The following is a 21,963-nucleotide window of genomic DNA, read 5'->3' on the forward strand; positions in this document are numbered from 1 at the left end:
ATTTTGTCTATGATCAATTGATTATTTATAAGGCAATACTTTTGTTGCAAAATATTTTGTGAATTTATAGAAATCTCTGGTAACTGATTTCTAATTTAACTCCATTATTGTTAGAGAGTATAATGTGTATGGATTGAATCCTTTAAAACTTAGATGTATTTTATGACCCAAAATATGGTCCACTTGAAAGTAATGTACATTATACTGCTGTTGTGTGAAATAGTCTATGGATGCTTATTAGGACCAATTAGATTGTAGCGTGTTGATTCTTTACCAAGTTCTGTCTAATTTTTACATACATTTTTGAGAGATGGCTACTGAAATATTCAATAATAGTTGTGTATATCTCTATTTCTCTTTGAAAATCTCAGCTTTTGCTTCATGTGCTTGAAGATCTGATTTTAGGCACAGGAATGTTTAGGAGTATTATTATGTCCTCTTGATAAACTGAGCCCTTAACCACATGCAAGAGCCTTCTTTATACACAATGACACTCCTTGTTTGAAAAACTACTTTGAGAAAACAGAATAAGCTACAACAAATTATGAAAGAGCACAGAAATAATAGGAAACAGGCATCCAGCAGAGAAATCCAACAAAGCTAGAAGTATCTTCTATGAAAGAACAATAAAATCAATAGACTGTTTGGATGACTGACCAAATAAAAAAGAGAGAAAACACAAACACCAAGATCAGGAATGACAAACAAGGACATCTTAATAAATCTCCCAGATATTAGAATAATAAGGCAACTTCATGTCAACAACACTTGAAAATTTGAATGAAGCATTCTTTGTAAAACCCAACTTGCTAAAATAAATACAAAAATATAGATAATTCAATATCTACTAAAAAAAATTCAATCGGTAATTTTCCGTCTTTCCCACTAGTAAATCAACAAGCCCTGATGGCTCCACTGATGAGTTCTTACAACTATTTAATAGAAAAATAATCCAATTTTCCATAAAAAATTTAATGAAATAGGAGAAGCATCTCTTTTAAATCATTGTTTTAGGTCAGCATAGCCTTGTTTCCAAAACTCACAAAGGACTAATAGAAAAGGAATTTATAGGGTAATATCTTTAAAAAACATACACATAAAAATACTAAAAAATTATTAGCAGCACTATCCAGTAATATATAGAAAGGTTAACATAACATGAACAAGTGGGATGTCTTTAAAGGACATGAGATTTTGTGTGTGTGTGTGTGAGTGGGCTGGGGATTGAAGCCAGGGCCTTGTGCATGCTATGCAAGCACTCCATCACTGAGTTACATGCCAGGCATAAGATTCTTTTCACACACACACACACACAAACACATACACACACACACACACACACACACACACAAAACCAAGATGGAGAGGGTAAAAGAAGGACTTTAAGCTGAATATGGTTGATGTACTCTCTATACAAGAATGAATATAAAGTCTTTAAACTGGCTGAAACAACTATAAGAAAGGGACTAAGGTAGAAAAAAGAAAAATAGAGATGAACCAAATGGGCTGTAATACATATATACATGAAAGTGCCACAAGGAAACTCCCTGTGTAGCTATCTTAAACAAGCAAAATTGTCATTTTTTTCTTTCTTTTGCAAAACTGACGTACAGGATGGTGGAACAGGTCCTTCCTGGGGGGAGGTTGATGTCAGTTGGAGGGGAGAAGAAGTAGAGAAAGGATGTAGGAGGGTGAATATAGTGCAAATACTGTATACAAATGTATATAAGTGGAAAAACAATCCTCATTGAAACTAGTCCAGGAATTGGAGAGGGGATAAAGGAAAAGGAGAATGACGGAGGGGAGATGTACGATATACTTTATACATTGTAAGAACTTTTGTGAATGCCACTATGTACCCTCACCTAGCACAACAATAAAAAAAAAACAATCCTTAGGCCTATCATGGTGGTACATGCCACAAAGCTGAGGCATGGGAGCTTCAGTTATTCCAGGCCAGGCTGGACTATTTAATGAGACCCAGTCTCAAAAAAGAAAAAAATAATCTTTAGCCTCTATACCTTTGAACAGTAAGACTTATTATCTGTATTATAGAGTATTATTTTTAAGGATTTTTTTTTCTTGATACGGGGTCTCACTATGCTGCCCAGACTGGCCTTGAACTCCTGGGTTCCATTCTCCCAGCTACTAGCTAAAACTGATAGGTCGCAGTTAGACATGAGCCATGGGGATATGCAAAGGAAACCCTAAAATGGAGACCCCTTGGTTCAGTGTGTACATGCTGAGGGCGCCATTCTCTTTCTCATAGCCTGCTTACTTACATGCTGCAAGCCAAACTTATCTAGACCAAGGCTTCTGGCTCCACATCCTTGTGAAACCCCGAGACAACTGACAGGGAGAGGTGGGATGGCAGGCTCTTCCTCAAGATTAACTTTGCTGTAATGCACAGCATCATTTGTGGCCACCTGCATCATCTTGGAAAATTCCCCTAGCTTACCTTGATACAGGGTGAGATTTGAAGAGCTGTTCTCTTGGTGATGGAAGGATAGATGCCTCAGATTAAAGCTAGCTCCTCAAATGACATGGAAGCTCTGAAAGTCAATTCTGTCAGTAAAGCACATCACCTTAAAGGAATTGACAGCTATGTGGCAGTGACTGTGGCTATGAAGTCAGGGACTCTCCAATGATGTTCTTGGGAGCTGCCTTGGACTAAAACCTTGCAGTTCATTTGTGATGAGTGCAGCTCCATGGTTGTGGGAAACGGCAAGGGAAACAAAGTCACCGAGACTATTTTCTCAGGAAGCAGGGAGTTTATTACGCTGGTGGGCTCAGGGGAGATAAATTCTCAAAGCCCTGAGCCCCGATCTGTGTCAGGAGCTTGGTTAAATACTTACAGAGTTTGTTCCCTAACCCCTACAGAACGCGGTCACAGTTACAGGGAACACTGCAGAGCTAGCTGGAGGCTGACGACTTTTTAGAGCTAGCAGAAAGCTGCTTGTAGACTCAGAGTGGGGAAACCAAGGTGAATACCAGACACAGTAAATCCCAGGAAAGTAGCCAAGCTGGCCCCAACAATATCAGCTGGAGGAGAATATAAATGCAAATCCTTACTCACTGGTGTACAGTCCCCTCCACAACCTGGTCAGCAGGGCGTGGTACAACTCTAAATCTCGCTTTACTTTGTATCCTCTTCAGGGATCTTGTCTTGTTACCATCTAGGGGTACCGATTCTTTTTTCTCCTCTGGATAAAGAATTAAGAGGCAGAAAGTTTAGCAAAGTCTATTGGGGAACAGAAAGTGAAAGGATTTTTATCGGGGGAAACAAGAAAGGGAAAGTAAAAGTAGGGGAACTCCTTCAAAGAGGAGGAGACCTGAAATCAGTGGTTCTGACTTCCTTTGGGAGTTCTCTTTTTAAGATCCTTTCTCTCCCTACCCCAGCTGGTACGAGATATACTTTCCATTTCAGGTTACCTCTGTCCCTGCGATCTTTCCCTGCCCCTGGTTCAATCCCCGTGTGTGCGCACTACACGGAAGCGCAGAGGCCCTCCCAGTCCCAGGGCGTGCATCACCCACACCATGCTTAGCCACGTGGAGTCTGCCATTTTCCCTTATTTGCCTGTATTAGTCCCACAGTGTCTGCAGGCTGATGACTCAAGGGGATTTTTCCTATATTTTGTGCTGCTTTCTAGTTGGGTTTTTTTGTTTGCTGTCACAGAAGGTGATTAATTACAGGAAGTTGTAACTCCCAAATCCCCCTGAAATGTTGGTCTTCATTGCTACTGTGTATTGCCTAGCCCTCTCCTTAAATTTAATAATGGCCATCTTGAGGTTACCTTAAGTTTGGTGACAATCTCCTTGACCTGATTACTACTGGGATAGCGCCTATTGTTTGGTTGGGAAACCCAAACTTGGTGCCTTTGAGAAGATTTTGGGCTAACATTTCACCCTCTGTAAGGAAATGCCTTTGAGCAAAACTTCTTTGAACACCTTGAGCTCATTTTCCCAATAAAACTGCTAGAAAGCGTCAAGTAGCAACCAATACTTTCCAGCAGGCCAATTTTGATTTTCCAACCTTTGTTGACACATTTCATCCATTTTCCAAAGTACTGCAAGTAAAGCTCTCACCAAATATGCTTTCACAATACCTATGCTTGCTCTGCTTGCACCAAACTGTTGAGGGGAGACACAAATATTATTTGTTAATAGTTAATATTCCTTTCCTATTACAGATGCTGATCAAGTCACGTTGACAAAGGCAAAGATACCAAAAGCTTTTTTAAAAAACAGAAAAACACTTCTCTCTCACATGAAGACCAGGATTGGTACTTCAACTCCACACTGTCTTGCTCTAGGCTCTATGGCGTTGCTCTGCCATCTATAAACTACAATGTAGAATTTCTTCAAATGACACAAAATTGCTGTTATATTTCCTACTACCACATCTGCAACCCCACAATTGAGGAATCAGAAAGGAGAAAAAAAGAGAGCTTATTCTTTTGTATTTTACACACATTATCTTAACCTGCATCCAATTGGCCAAAACTTTTACATTATCTTAACTCATATCCCATTGGCCAAACACTTTGTTACATCTAATTGATAAAATGTCTTGGAATTTTAATCAATAATTGGGCAGCTGTGTGACCAGATAAAACTTGCTAAATGAAAACACTGGAAAGAATAAATATTTGGTGTGAGGAAAGAATAGTCAATCAACTGTATACCATTATACTTTCTCTCTTTTTCTGTCCTCACACTTGAAGATTTGGTAAAACACCTCAAAGACTAGTATGTAAGTCCTGGTGGCTTGTGGAACAGAGATTGAAAATTGATTCACCTTTTTAAAATTTATTTTTACAAAGTAATGGCTTTTGTTCTGACAATTCCATACACACATACATATATACTGTGATCAAATTCATTCCTTCTATTACCTTTTTTCATCCTCTGCCCCTCCTCCCTTTCCCTTTCTAAATCACTAATACTCCCACTTTTGATTTCATGTCCTCTGTTTTTCCCCTGAATTTCACAGAGGAGAAAAAAACATATAATACTTGCTGTGCGAGACTGACTGGTTTCACCTATCATGATGATCTCCAGTTCCATGTTTTTCTTCCTGTGAACAACATAACTTTGTTCTTTTTTATGGTGGAATAAAAGTATCACATTCATTGTTCATAACTTGGTTATTGTGATAAATAACATGTGCTGTGATAAACATGTACAGGTATCACTATGGTAAGCTGACTGATTCTTTAGGGTATAAATCCAGAAGTGGCATGGTTGGATCATTTGGGAGTTCTATAGTTAATTTTTTGAGGAACCTCCATAATGATTTCCATAGGGCTAGAGTAAGTTACATTTCCACCAACAGTGTATGAGAGTTCCTTTCCCTCTAAATCCTCACCAATATTTGTTGGGTTTGATTTCTTGATGCTTGTCATTCTAACTGTGATAAGATGAAAACCCAATGTAGTTTGATTTGTATTTTTCTGTTGCTAAAAAATGTTAAACATTTTTTCAGCTATATATTGGCCAGGTGTATTTCTTCATTTGAGAAGTTCCTGTTAGTTCATTTGCCCATTTATTGACTGGATTATTTCCTCTTTTGGGTGTTTAACTTTTTGTTCTTCATACATTCTGGATATTAATCCTTTGTTGAATGAAGAGCTGAAAACTTTTCCTCCCATTTTATAGGCTATTTCTTCACTCTGTTAATTATTTCTTTTGCTGTACAGAAGCTTTCCAATCACAGGCAATTCCATTTGTGAGTTCTTGCTATTGTTTCCTAAGCAATGGAGTCTGATTCAAAAGTTATTGCCTATGCATGGATCTCAAATTTTTCTATTGCTTTAAATAATATGACAATTTTAACAATATTAATTCTGCAAATCCATGAACATAGGAGGTCTTTCCATCTTCTTCCCTTTCTTTCTTCAGTGCTTTGTAGCTTTCATTATAAAGGTCTTTAACATCTTTAATTAAGTTTGTGCCTAGTTTTTATTTGAGGCTATTATGAATGGGATTTGTTCCCTGATTTCTTTCTCAGTATGTTTATTATTATTGCAAAGAAAATCTACTGATTTTTGTATGCATGTTGATTTTGTATCCTGCAACATTGCTTAAATTGTTTATAAGATCTAGGAGCACTTTGGTGGAATCTTTAAGGTCTTTTAAGTTTGGAATCATATCATCTGCAAATAGGGATAATTTGATTTTCATCCTTTCCTATTTATAGCTCTTTTATTTCTTTCTTGCCTTATTGCCCTAGATAAGATTTCTAGCACTATATTGAATAAGGAGAGAGTGGACACCCTTGTGTCATTCCTGACTTTAGAGGAAGTGCTTTCAGTTTTTCACCCATCAGTGTAATAATGTTGGTTGGTTGTCATATGTAGCCTGTGTTCTTGAGCTATGTCTCTTCTATTCCTAGTTCCTTCAGGGCTCTTATCATAAGGGGTTGTTGGATTTTGTCAAAAGCTTTTTCTTCATCCATTTAGATGATCATGTGACTTAGGTCTTCATATATATATATATATATGCTCTATTATAGTTCTATTATATTTATTGATTTGCTTATGTTGAAGCATCCTTGCATACCAGAAGGAAACGAACTGGATGGTTGTATGTAATCTTTTTAATGTGCTGTTGAATTTGGTTTACAAGGTTTTGGAGGGGGATTTTGCAACTATGTTCACTAAGGAAATTGGTCTGTAGTCTTCTTTCCCATTGTGTCCTTACCTGGTTTTGGTACCCGCATTACACTGGCTGCACAGAGGAAATTTGGAAGCTTTCCTTCTTTTTCTGCTTTACAGAACAGTTTGAGGAGCGTTGGTGTTCCTTCTCCTTTAAAGGTCTGGTAGAATTTGTCAGTGAATCCATCAGGTCCTGGACGTCCCTTTGTTGGCAAACTCTTTGCTACTTCATTGCTGTTATTGATCTAGTTAGATTGTTTATATTCTCTTTGATTTAATTTTGGTAGGTCATATGTATCTAGAAATTTGTTCATTTTCTAGGTTTTCCAATTCATTGGAATACACATTTTCAAAATACTCCCTAACAATCTTCTGAATGTCAGCAGTATCTGTTGTCATATCACCTTTCAATCTCTCAATTTATTGATTTCCTCTTGATCTTTCTCTTGGTTAGTTTGGCTAAGGGTTTAATCTTGTTTATCTTTTCAAAGAAACAACTTTTTGTTTCATCGATCATTTGTATTGTTCTTTTTGTCTCTGGTTCACTCATTTCTTCCCTTTCTTTATTATTTCTTTCAGTCTACTAATTTGGGGTTTGACTTCTTATTTTTCTAAGACCTCAATATGGATTATTAGTTGCTCTTTCAGGTCTCTCTTTAATATAGGCAATCATAGCTATAAACTTTCTTCTTCAAATTGCTTCTACTGTACCTCAAAGATTCTGGTATGTGGTGTTTTCATTTTCAGTTGACTGTGGGATTTTTTAATTTCCCCTTCTGATTTCAATGACCACTGATTGTTTGAAAGCATATTGTTCAGTCTCCATGTGATTGTGTATTTTCTATAGTCTCTCTTGCTGATTTTTATTTTTATTCCTATATGACATGAGAGATTTCTTTTTGTTTTTTGCATTTGTTAAGACTTACTTTTTGTACTAAAATGTGATCTATTTTGGAGAAAGAGCCATAGGCTGCTGTAAAGAATACATATTTCAACTTCTTAAAACTTATTAATTTTATGACTTTATTTTTTCCTTAAACAAATATTGGTAAAAATTAGCTTTCTAAGAAAATTTCATTGTTTTTGAATGTAAGATCTTAGTCTTTTTTCTTTCTCTACAATTTGTTGTTATTATTGTCATTTTGGTAGTATCAGGACTTTAACTCAAGGTCTCACCTTGTTAGGCAAGCATGCTAGCACTTAAGTCATGGCTCCAGCCCTTTCTTCTTTTTAGGTTATTTTTCAGATAGGGTCTTGTGTCTTTGCCATGCTGGCCTCAGACCATGATCTTCCTACCTATGCCTCCTGGGTGGCTGGCATTACAGGTATGAACTGTACCCAACTTTTTTGATGAGATGGGGTCTGACTGACTTTTTTGCTTGGGCTGGCCTCTCACCATGATCTGCCTATCTTCATCCTGAGTCGTTAGAATTATAGGATGTGCCACCATGCCCAGCTCTGCTGCCTTTAAGTATTTTTTAATTAACATTTTTCTAATTTTAAAAGTTGGGTAATTTTAAGTTATAACTTTGCTTCTCAGGAGCACTCAATACGTTTCTTTGTTCTGTCTGAAGAGACTGCTTCAAAAACCACTTTGCTTTACAGCTTCTAGTTTGATGTAGTAATGAGGAGGCTAGGCAGGAGATCAGAGGCAGAAAGGAGATTGATTCAGGGGATCTTGCCACTGGTTTCCTTCCTACAAGATCCCCAAGGCTGCTGTGTGTGTGATTCTCAAATCCCCTTCATGTCCAGAAGACTCCTTCCCTTGCCCCTTCTGCGCCAGCCTTGGTGATGGGCTCACTGCTGTAGACTGGGGTGCTGTCTGGAACCCCTTAGGATTTTTCCCAATCTTACACCCTTACAGAGTGCCTTTGTAAATAACCTTCCTCAAGTTACCCTAATTTTAGTGTCCCAACTGTTTTCTGAGGGAACACCACATTTTTTCCTGTGATAATTCCCACCTTTTTTCAATTATTTGTTATTCAGTATTAAAAGTAAAGAAATATTGTTTCTCCACTAAGCATTACTTACTTTGTAGTATATGTTAATGTTGCAAATATCAGTATTCTAGCAGACCTGTGGAAATGTGTACATCTGTTTTTTTCTCCTTATACTTTGGGATACTAGCTGTTTGGGATGCCAGCTGCCTCCCACCAAGGCATAAGACCCATCATGAGGGCAGAGGATCACTGCTCCTTTGATGAGTCCTGTGCTCCAAGCCTGACACACAGTAGCGTGCATCATTTGTCAATAAGCACTCTTTGTATTTACAGGCAAACCATGCTCTCCCTGCATCAGGGAACTTCCGTTCCTATGATTTCAAACTTTCTGAGCAACTTATTGTATTTATCTTTATTGCCTGAGTGTCTCTCTCTTTTCTTTAGTTCTAATAAAAATTTTTATTATCATATATTAATTGTACAAAGGGGTTTTATTGTGATTTTTCCATACATGCATATAATGTGCTTTGATCAAATTCACTCCTCATTCTTTTCTTCCCTTCCCCCTTTTAAACAATATTAATGTGTTTGATTGTTCTATTTTAATACATACATAGAATGTACTCAGTCATATTCATCCCCATCACCCTCTCCTTTCACTCTCCTCCTCTCTCCTGTTGGGTTCCCTCAAATAGTCCTGCTTTTACATTCATGTCATTATTTTTTTAGGTCTAGATTCTGCATATGAGAGCAAATTTGCAGTGTTTGTGAGTCTAGGTTATTTTGTTTCACATGATGATCTCCACTTCCAGCCATTTTCCTGCAAATGACACTTCTTTCTTCTTTATGGTTGAATAATACTCCATTGTGTATATGTTCCCTTTTTCCTTATCAATTCATTGGTGATGGATACCTGGAGTGGTTGCATAACTTGGTTATTGTGGACAGTGCTGTTATAAACATGCATGTGCATGTAACCCTATTGTATGCTGACTTCCATTCCTTCATGTAGCCCAGGAATGACATGGCAGGATTATATGGTAGGTCTAGTTTTAGTTTTTTGAAGAGCCTCCATACTGATTTCCACAACGGATATACTAACTTACATTCCTACCAGCAGGATATAAGAGTTTGATCCCCCTACAACCTTACCAGCATTTGTTGTTTAGTTTCTTTTTTTATTATTGTTGTACTAGGGGCACCTTGTGACATTTGCAAAAGTGCTTGCAATATATCATGTTGAACTCACCCACTCCATCATTCTCTCTTATCTTCCTCCCCCATTCCTGGAACAGTTTTAACAGGTCTCAGTTTTCCATTTATACATATGTGTACACAGTATTTCAGTGTGTCTTATAAACAGCATCTACCTGGATTTTATATTACCCAATCTGACAATTTAAGGTATTTTGTTCATATAAATGTTTTTGATATATTTGAGATAATTTGCATTGCTCTCTTTGCCATCAGCTTCTAATAATTTCCTTCTATTTTTTCTCTTGTGTTGTCTTTTTATGCACTTCTATTGCCAATATCCTCTGTCTTGAAGTTGTTCTGAAAATTATAGATTGGATTTTTAATTATTTTATAAATATTAGTGATACCTAACCTATAAGCCTTAAGTATAAAATTAAAAGCTACTGAGTATTTTTATCATTTTCCTGAAAGTAAAAAGCAATTTAGCATGATACATTCAGCCACAGGACCATCTCTCCTCCCCTTTCCCACCTTGTTGGTATCACACTAAGTAATGTACCTCATGGAAAATGCTCCACTAATCCATCAATAAGTATACTCTGTTTCTTGTTCACTACAGTTTCCATCTGAGTTCACCTCCTCCTGCTTAGTCCTTTAGTCTGAAATTTTTAAATTGTTTATCACTCCTGAATGAGTTATTTCATCCATCATTATTTGCACTCTGTATCTTTTAATTTGAATTTATTGAATAGTTATTATCAACCTGATTTCTTTGTGTAACATTTTTTATGAAAATTTTTGAAATTTTCTCTGGAACTTGATGTTTTTCGAATTGGCTTTGAGGTGACTAATTATGAGTTTATCATTTATCTGGCTTGTGATTTGTGTATGGGCTTCTAATCTGAGCACATTTTCTTTCTTCTGTTCTGTAAAATACAGAATTATTGTCCCTCTGAATATTGGTTCTTTATTCGTCACTGAATTGTGAATGAGTATTTTCATATATCTTCTTGGTCTGCTATTTTTTTCATGTTTTTCTGTGAGGCATTTGAGTGAAATATTTCAGTTTCTTCAAGTTCACTAATTTCTTTGTTTAAGACATATAGAAATCATTTTTATTAAGCATTGTAAATTTTATCATCAACTTTTTCTATTTAACACTTTTTCTGTTTTCTATTGCTCATTTTCATGGCAGTTATTTATATCTTTACTTTTGTATGATTTCCAAAGATGCTTATCTTCAAGCTTTTGTCAGACTCTCCTACAGAATTCATTTCACCTGACATGAATTAATGTTGCAATCATGAAATTAATTGCATGTCTGTCTGCTTAGTTTTATTAATAAACAGATGCTCCTCGACTTACAGTGGGGTTATGCCCAAGAAATCCATCATAACTTGAAAGCATCACAAACAGACAACACATTGAATACACCAAACTTACCAACCATCATAGCCTGGCTTAGTCTCCCTAAACAATAAAGACCATTTACATTCCCTACACCTGTGCAAAGTCATCTAGCACAAAGCCTATTTTATATTAGAAAAGTGCTGAATACATCATGTACACATCTTGCTGGGAATTTTTGCCATCACAGGATATAATACACAAAACACAACATGGGATAGCTGGCAGCACAGTGCCCTGGTTTTTTCCCTTGGGACTGGTGACTGACAGAGCTGCAGTCACCACCCATATCTGGCATGAGAGAAGATCTACCTTGCATTAACAGCCAGGGAAAAGATCCAAGTTCAAATTCAAACCCAGAAGGACCATATCCACTGAGTACATAATGTCTTTGTACCATTTTCTAAGGTCAACAACTCATAAGCTGAGCCATTGCAGGCCAGGGAACATTTGAAATTCTGGAATCTGTATTTATAAGCTAATTTAGTAGGAAGATACTTTTATTTAGTTTGGTTGCTTTCCTCTTCCCATCTAAGAGTTTTGCTATTGTGTTTGCTTTTGACCTGGCCTTCCAGATCGGCTCTGATGGTAGTCACACTGATTCGTGGTAACATGGGGTGTTACAGATTGAGTCTTAGCAGCACATGGTGCTTTGACTCAGTTCCCTGGTTTCAAGGTTAAATCTCTGTTTGCCTCCACAAACTATATCTCTGTATAAAGTCATTTTTCAACCATTGCCTGAGGCAGCAACCAACTTTCACTGCTCTGTCCATCATGGAGCACTGAGAATTTCCCAGGTCTATCAGCACAGACTCCATAGCCACCTGGCTTGCTTCAGTTTGCAGAAATGGATCAAAGCTGGGAGTACTCACCATGTTGCCTTGGACCTTCCCTCCATCTTCCCAACACCACCTAGGCCATACGGATCATTTCCTACCCACAAAATGTGCCTATGTCCTGATAATTACATATATGGCGATACTGGGGCTTGAACTCAGGGCCTACACCTTGAGCCACTCCACCAGCCTTTATTTATTGATTTTTTTTGATGAATTTTTTTTTCAAGATAGGGTCTCTAGAACTATTTGCCCAGGCTGGATTCAAACCTCGATCCTCCTGATCTCTGCCTCCTGAGCAGCTAGGATTGATTACAGGTGTGACCCACCAGTGCCTGGCTTGCATATATTATATTGTTGATATCTCAGTTCCATGTATTTGTAAGTTATACATGCAATATACATTTTAAATTTTTATTGCTTTATTTGGATCCTCTATTAAAATTTTAGAAGTCAACACAAAATATAGTAACGACAGAACGTTCGTAGTGTGGGACCAAGCATGGCTTTGTTTTCTTCATATCCCAGGACCTGATTGCCTCACTTTTGTCAATACGCTCTTGGGTTATAGACATAAATTATAATTTCCCTTATTTTGCATTACACATTCCTCCAGATACTTACACGCTTACACACACAGCACACTCACACGTGTACACACATTCACACATACTTTTCATTGGTTTGTACTTCGAATGTTCCCTCAAGATTCCACTCAGGGCCTCTCCTTCCCCAGATGTCTTCTGGGGCCATCAAGCTGATGAACATTTACTCATCACACATCCTCAGAAGTAATTACCACTAGATTTTGATGTATGTATACCTACACTAGAAAAAATTTTCTTAGTGGAGAGAGGCAGTACTGGACCAAGCAGGTACTGTACCACTTAAGCCAGGTCCCCAAACCCTTTTTTTTTTTTCTTTAGGTTTTTTCAGATAGGGTCCCATGCTTTTTGCCTGGAGCAAAAGACCACGATCCTCCTATCTGCTTTTTGCATAGCTGGGATCACAGACACATACCACCATACTCAGATTATTGGTTGAGATGGGGTCTCACTAACTTTCTTGCCTGTGTTGGCCTTGAACTGCCATCCTCCCAATCTCTGCTTTTTGAGTAGCTGGGATTACAAGCATGCATTTCCACACCCAGTCCCAAAATTTTTTAAAGGCAAAGTTTAAGTCTTCTTCCTCTTCCCAGCACTTAATATACTCATGTATGTAAATGGAAAAATGAGAACTGTTGAAACTTTTCCAGGAATGAGAGGAAGGGGGAGATAAAGGAATTGATCGAGAGGGTGGATTCAACTACGAAATACTGTAAGAACTTTTGTAAATGTCAAAATGCACCCCCAGTACAACAATAAAAAATGTTAAAGAATGTAACCAAAATAAAATAAAATAAAATGTGTTCAAGTCAATCAAGAAATTAAACAAAGTATGACTTCCAACACCGAGTCCTGATTCCCTTACTTTGTGATTTCATAAAGATGTTATGTTTATGAATAATAGGTGTTCATTCTTACTTAAATCTATAAAACTGAGGAAGGCGTGCTCCATACTTTACATTATATATGAGATCTAAAACTCTACATAGAAGTTTGACAAACCAGTTTCTTCTAAATAACGAGGGGCGGGAAGACTCTACAGAACGGGGATGTGTATCGCGTGTTTGGGAGCTGCAGGCAACATTGCAATGCAGAAGCCACGGCCCCATTCAAAGGTGTGGTACAAAGGGAAACTATTAAAGGTTTGACAAGAAAAATGACATGAACTATTTAGAATCAATCCCTACTCGAGAGTATCAGTACCAAGGACAGTCAAGATTCACTACCCAGGGTGGTGCCAGTCCTAGGTGAACAGGCAGTGGCTGGGCAGATGAACCGGAAGGTTTATTGTGTCACAGGGGACTTTGTGCAAGGTTGTGGTTGTGCAGAATCTTTTGTGAAAGTTCTTATTATCAGACATACATAATGAGATTCCTTCTTTGATAACATCCCAGCTTTATTTTATTTTACCTTATTTTTATTTTTTCTTCATCTTGGTCCTGTCAGCTTTCACAACACAAATCTAAGTATACTTTACAACAACAGGGTAATGGCAATTGAAAAATAGCACCATTATAAATGATGCTACTGAAGTGTAGGTTTTAAAAGTTAAAGACATTACTCATGTGAATATAAAGTATGAACATATCAAAAAGGTATTGGACTCATTAGTTCTAAACGTGATTCAGTGAAAAACTCTGAGACTCCATCCATGTGTCTATGAAAGAAAAGAATGTCTACTGAAAGGAAAGAATGTTGAAATAAGGCAGTGAAATTAAACACAAAACTAGTAGGCATATATAAGGCAATAAAATTGTACCACTTAATTCTACAATTCTTTTTACTACACAAAAATTTACATCTTTATTTTTAAAATTTACAAGGTAACATGTAACTTTGCAGAGACCTATTTATAATAAATGAAAATTCATTCAAAGATAGACCTCCTGGGGAATTTAAATAATCCTGGGTTAAATGTACTAGATAATTCTCTCAACATGTTCTCAACATTTGACCTTAAGTTTGAGTTTGTTCATTTATTTATTCATTTGTTTATGTATTTACTTATTTTTAAGACAAGCTCTCACTATGTAGCTGAACTCAGTCAACATCTTCCTACTCTATCCTCCTGAGTGCTGGAATTTTATTTTTAACATTTCTCTTTAAAAGGCAGATCCCTTCCCAATATAGGAATACATGCCTAGTAAGCAAATCAAAAATCATATGTAAAAAATTGCTTTGATCTTCAGACGTGACATATCTCCTATTCTTTTGTACACTAGATTTTTTAAAATTTCTTTAAAATCTTGCTATTTAACAAATTTGTAATTTTACTTTGCATTCTTTTTTTTCCATATCTAGGTGTTGTTTTAAGTGCTAGGATATTTGGATGGAAGGCATCTAAACCCTAACTCAAATATTTTTGTTAAAGGTAACGCAGGCGCCAAAATATTTGAAGGGCTTTGCAATTGAGCACATTTGAAGCACTTGCTGTGGCTGCTTCTCATTGCCACGCTGGCTCACCAGTGGTTATAATGAACGGAGTTCACATAGGTCACTGTTTGAAAATGCAATAATTTGAAAATCCCAGTTCTCATCATATCCTGGGAAGACTCTCACAGAATCAGGTTTTCAGAGGTGAGCGCTAACTCCTTCAGCTATTCTACACTTAGGGAGTGTCAGGAGAGGTAATGTCTTAAGCTACAAAGCCATCAAGCTTCTCAAAATTTATGATCTTTATTCTGGCCATGATACTAAAAACTGTCACTTTGGCAAATTAACCTCTTTTTTAAAGGAGATCACATGGCTGTATGGCAACCTAGTTAAAAGTTGGAGTGAATCAGTAAAGTTGAAAAACTGTGGGGGAATATACATAGGCACACATCTGTTTTCCTAATTGTGTGTCCACTAACATTTCCGTGACAAGCACAGAGACATTCATTGCTAGTCTAAGAGCAAAGCAGAAACAGCAATCTCACAGGAGACCAGCACCCAGGAGTCAGAGACAGGAAAAGACTGAGTTGAGGCTCCTGTTTATCAGAGATTTGGGGGACGGGCTTTCCAGTATGGCAATATTTAAAGTACAAGATAACATCTGATGGAACAAGAACTAATAAGAGACTGTTGGAGTTCTCTGCTAAATCAGTGAAGGAAATTGGGTGCAGTTAGGTTGCAAAGGAGTGTGGACAATGGCACAGTGAGCACAGGACCTCCAACGATGAAGGTAGGATGGAGTGTGGCTCAAAGGAGAAACATATAAACAAAAGGACTCCCTTCTCATTTTTATTTGTTCTCTAGAAATAGAAAATATGAGTGTATTTGTTCACCACTGAAGAAGCAAATTGAGAGATGACATACCCAAGAAATACAAAACGCTTGAGAGAAAAAAGTCCTAGGAGATAGGGCAGAAAGAATTATCATTGCATATGTCTGTTAATAGCGAATCATGTTTTCCCTAATTCTATGGCAGATGACAAAACAAAGCTCAGAAATATCAAGCAACCCATACTGTAGGAAGCAGCCAGTAAATAGAGATTCAAGTGAAATTTGCCCATCTACCTCCAAAATCCCAGTGGAGGTATTCGCAATGGCATAGCCTTGAGAACTAGTCAAATCTCAGTGTGAGAGAGATATGCCTCCAGGATGAGAACTGAGTTCCACCAATGACCTTTATTTTCTCACGTTGGGGTTAAACATAGGTACGATGAGAATAGGCATTTTAGGAGTATAATGTAAGCTTGGTATATAGCCTGGGGAACTCTTCACATTTATCAGAAGTTCTGGGGGAAAACCTGTAACAGCATGGTTTATTGTTCCATTGCTTTTAATGTATCACAGGAGAAACAGTGCTCCCCAAACATGGACAACTTCTGCAACTTAAGTTGAACCATGAATTTTAGAAGGATTTCACACTACTTAATGAAAAATTAAGTCATAAATATGACATATCTATCTCACAAGGCTTAGATTAAGGATCATAACCACCTACACTACAGAATTTTCAGGTCTAGGAAAGAAAAATTTACTTCTAAAATTTCCACTAACATTAATAGGAATCTGTTTTAATTCACTTCAAATTACATTGTAATACAACATTCACCTTTCTAAAAGGAAAAAAAATTGTTGGAAAGATACTTCATGTATTTAATCTTTCTTAAAACAGTTAAAAGTTAGGAAATGTGTCAGTAACTGGTCTCCAAAGTTGGTGACATGTGAAGCCTTGGAATTACAGAAATCCCAGGAGACTCTACTAAGTACAGCCTAAGCCAGGGGAAAAGTAAGGCTGGCTTGATCTCTAAGGAAGATATCAAAAGAAAGGCCATCCTTGCTCTGTAGCAGGGAGTTCCAGCAGATGTAACTCATTTAGCATTGTGGTCAGAGTCCCTAGTCCCATGTGCTATAAGACCTGCCTGCAGGAAAGGCTGCTGATCTCGGGTTTCTAGGAAGGGCCACTAACAAGTGAGACTAAGAACACAGTGATGCTGCCTATCTAGCCTGGTCAAAGGCATCTGGAACTCTTTTGGCAGGTCTAATCCCCACTGGGTAAAAGGGATACAGGAAAAGCTAAGGAATACACAAGAAAAATTTTCAAAGATGACATAGGGGTTAGAATATAAGAGCTCTAAGATGATAATATGGAAATTAATAGCATATTACTAGGAAGAAATTCTAAAAGTGCTCTCAGCAATGGAAAGCAAACAGTGAGAAGGAAGGAAGGAAAGAAGAAAAGGATGGAGGAAGAAGGGAAGAAGGAAGGAAGGAAAAAAGGAAGTAAGAAGGAGGAAGGGAAAGGAGGGGGAGGGGTGGGGTGGGAAGGGAAAAGTGCCACCAAAACCATTGACTTTGAAAATGAACCCCTTTTATCCCAGAAGCAGTAGCAGATTAGGGTACCTGCCTCAGCAGCTGGCACTGTTTTTATTGTTATCATGCGTTAATAATTAAATAAACAGCTTAGTTGGAGCTCCTGGGATCTTAAGTAACAAAGCCATTTCAATCCCTTGGCTTATCACCTAAATGAGACAAAGCTTTTGAAAACATTCAAGGGGAGAGAAATAATGTAAATCAAAGGTCATCGTCTGTTGTGATTGTTTTTCTTCCCAGATTCTTTCATTCTTCTTGGCCAGTTTCCTGAAGGTTGGGTGCTTGCTTAGTCATGTAGCCGGATACAGGCTGCAGAACGGCCAGGTTGCTGGATTGTAAGAGCAGTAACCTCCAGACAAAATGGGAGGGTGTTCCCAAAAAAGGGACACCTTGAGGCTCCAGCAGTCACAACAGGGCACAGTTTCAACCTCAAAATCCTCGCAGGTGAGGAAGAGGCCTCTGGTTGCTCAAAGTCACACGGTGTGATGACGCCAGGTCAAAGACAAACTGCTTATGCGATGGAGGTTCCAGAAGATTCCAATGCAGCTAAACATTCCAATGGCTACCTAGTGATGTCATAATCTTCCTAGTGATGTCAGAAGCTCCACGTGCCCGTCACTTGCCTGTGATAACTGCTGTGAGTGTACTGACCACGCTGCCCATCACAGGAAAGTCCAGCACAGACTGCTGGAAAAGGGTGATAAATGTTACAGTATTCTCCTGTTATTTTAGAGTGCAATCCTTCTTCTAATGAACAGAAGTCAACTGTGAAGCAGCCTCAGGAGGGTCCCTTAGCAGGGACTCCAGAAGGAGGCCGACGTAGAGGACAGTGGTGTTCGTAATCCCAAACTATGTAGGCCTCAGCTAATGTGTGTGCCTGCATCTAAGTCTTTAACAAATAAGTTTAAGCATTAAAACAAATTTAAAAAAATTTTGAAGAAAAAAGCATATAGACTAGGAAGATAAAGAAAATCTTTTTGCAAAATGTTTGTGTTTTAAGCAAAGCATTATAACAAAAGACTCAAAAAGGTTTAAAAAAATTGAAAGTTTCTAAAGAAACAAAGTTGCAGTAAGGTAGGATTAATTTATTAGTGAAGGAAAAAGGATGTGTTTTTAGAAATCAAGTGGAGCCTGGGTACTCAGTTGCAGTTGTGTCACCACCTTATCGTTCACTTGCCTCCCACTCACACACCCAATGTCCTGTGAACCTCATTCATGGTAAGTATCCTACACTTCCATACATGTTTTACCTTTTATATCATAGTTTTTCTGTACCCTTACTATGTTTAGATACACCAGTACTTACCACTATGCTTCAATTTCCTACAGCACAGTAGTATGTTATAGAGGCCTGTGACCTAGAAGTAATAGACTGTACCCTATCACCTCAGCGTGAAGCAGGCCATACCATCTCAGATTGTGTGTGTACGCTCTATGACGTTTACACAATGATAGAACGGCTTAAGGATGCATTTCTCAGAATTACCCCCATCATTAAACAACACATGACTACATAAGAGTGATTTTACCACGGCCATATTGAATATCAAGACAGTATTTCCCACATCCTTTGAAGGAGACATGAGACTTCTAGACAGGTAGCCAGACATGAACAGAAGGGAGCAAGCCCTCACCCCGCATCTGAGACATAACAAATGTAACAAGCACCCTGAGTTTATGGCTAATGAACACCTCCACATACAGGGGCCTCATAACCCAACTGGCAACATGTGTGCCTGCTCTAGCCCATACAAGAAGGATTAAGGGCAGACCCAAAAGTTTGTGCCAAAAGCGTGACTTTCCCTGTTACTGAACAAAGAACCAGAACAAGGATAGCACGGCACTTGGGCATCCCCTCCCACCTGTCCACCTCATATCTCTTCAGAGGGTTACTGTTGCTTTTAATACAAGCTTTTTTCAAAATAAATATCTCATTCCCAACAATGCTTTCCTTTGCCTTTGTACAAAGTCTCCTTTTCCCAGCATATGGATAGTGTTCTGACCTCAGACACTGTTCCCAAAGAACTGCGGTGGCCTTACAGTGCCCTCACACCTACACACCATGCCGACCGATAATAAAACATGAGACTCAGATTATCAGATCGAAGCAGGGATTATTGCAGAAAGGGCTTTAGAGATGGCACAAAATCAAAACTGAGTTCTGCTGTGGATGGGTGGCTCGTGACATAACCGTACCTTAATTTGACTATCCAAGGATAGGGACACTGGGGCACAAGTCACCCTCATTTGTAATTCTACCTGGAATAGTTGAAAAAGCACAGGGGAGAAACTCAGTCAGAACCGACTCAGATTGGCTAAAAATCTAACTTTGACTTACACTAATAATGAGTCTTGGTAAAGCTACTCACCTTTTACAAACTTTATTTTCCTCATCTGCAAAGAAACTGTCACTTCATAAGAGTAACTGTTTACTGAGCACCCAACATCCCAACATGCGGCAGCAAGCGTGCTCAGTCTGTCCTATCTTATTTACCTATTCTTTCCAGATGCCCTATGATATAGGTATTATTACTCTCAATAGTTACAGGTTGAGGATTAGGTCCAAGCAAAGGGCAAATTGTGTGGGCCGAATAGAGTCTAGAACTTTCCTCAAGAGACGGTAAAGAACCATTGAAAGATACTGGACTTACTTTTAGGTAAGGGAGTACAGAGAGCCCCCAACTGACGATGGATTGACTCGTGTTTTTTTCCACTTTACATGGGTGTGAAAGTGATACCCATTCAATAGAAACTACCTCACACCTTGAGCTAGGATCTTCCCATCACTGCTGATGTGCGATTCAATCCTCTCTTGCCGTGCCGCACAGTGGCAATAACCACAGCTCCAAATCTGCCCCAAGATCAGGAGGGAAAGCAAACGGCATGCCAAAGAGCACTGAGTTGGTCTGCTCTGGGACTCGGCAGGTTAGATGCATTGAATGTGTTTTCATTTGTGACACTTCAAGTTCAATGACTTTATCAGGACGACCCATGGCAAGCCAAGGATCACCTGTTCAGCCTGATTGTGCTGGGTACGCACTTGGCCTCCCGTACCTGACCATTCCACGTCCTTGGACTCAACCAGCTACATACACAATTAAGAGTGTGATGCTACAATGGGAAGAACAGTTAGGAGTCTATTGTAATAGTCCAAGTACCAGAAAATGTAAGAGAAATACAGACTACTTAACACCAGGATGGCCATATTTAGGAGAAAAGAAAAATAACAAGTGCTGGAAAGAATGAGGGAAGGAGAAGCTTGTACCTTGCTGATAGGATGTCAAATGTTGTAGATGCTATGGGAAACAGCTTGGCTGCTCTTCAAGAAGCTGACCATAGAATGCCATATGATCCACGAACTCCTCTTGTACACCAAGACTTATTGTAGAATTAGTCATAATTGCAAAAAATAAAAAGGAAAAAAACACACATGGCAAAAGACATGTGGATAAACACAATGGGGTATATCCACATAATGGAATACTGGACCATAAAAAGGAGTTCAGTTGTGATTCAGGCTACGCCATGAATGAACCTTGAAAACATGATGCTCAGCAAACAAAGACTGACAAGGACGAATATCCTGATTCTTTTTATATGGAGTATCTGGAAAAAGAGAACACTTCACAGGCTTCCATGGGCTGAGAAGAGTGGGGAGTGGGGGAGTTAGTTTCTGTTCAGTTGTCACTTATAGATTTCAAATGGCTAAATGGTAGCCAGATGCATTGGCTCAAGTCTGTAATTCTAGCTACTCAGTTGGCACAGATTGGGAGGATGCCGGTTTGAGGGCAGTCCAGGCAAAAAGCTTGTGAGACTCCATCTCAACAACTGGGCACAGTGGTGAGCACCTGACAGCACAGCTACACAGGGAAACACAAATAGAAGGACTGTGGTTTAAGCCAGTTTGGGCATAAATGCAAGATCTTATCTAAAAAATAACCAGAAAGGACTGAAAGTGTGGCTCAAGTGGTAGAGCACCTGCCTAGCAAACATGAGGCCATGAGTTCAAACCCTAGTACTGCCCAAAAATAGGTTAAATGGAAATTTTGCTCCATGTATCACAACAGATTTTTCAAAATTAAATGATGTAATAGAGCAAAACCTACTGAATTGTATACTTTAAAGGAATGAGTTATATGGTGTGTACATTTTATCTTAATCAAGCTATTTTTAAAGGGAGACAGAAAGATGCAGGGTAAGGACAGTGGGAATATTTTAAAAATAGAAACAAAATACTTCTCCAGACTAGGAGCTGGAGTTTAGAAAATAAAAAGAATTCGCACATTTCCACTCTGTTCTTTCAGGAACAGACACTGGCACGTCTACAAACATAAAGTGGATGTTCTAGGACCAACAGCACCGAGCAGGGGACAAAAGCCAAGGAAAAAAGGATGCAAAGCTTTCTTTTATTCCTACTTTTTCTGTATTTGTCTTGTTTTTTTGAAACCAAATTTTGCTAAGTAACCCCACCTGGCCTAGAAGTGATATTGCCCAGTCTGGCTTGGAACAAACTTGTGATCCG

Source organism: Castor canadensis, chromosome 10 (assembly GCF_047511655.1).
Source record: "Castor canadensis chromosome 10, mCasCan1.hap1v2, whole genome shotgun sequence".
In the NCBI taxonomy this organism is placed as follows: Eukaryota; Metazoa; Chordata; class Mammalia; order Rodentia; family Castoridae; genus Castor; species Castor canadensis.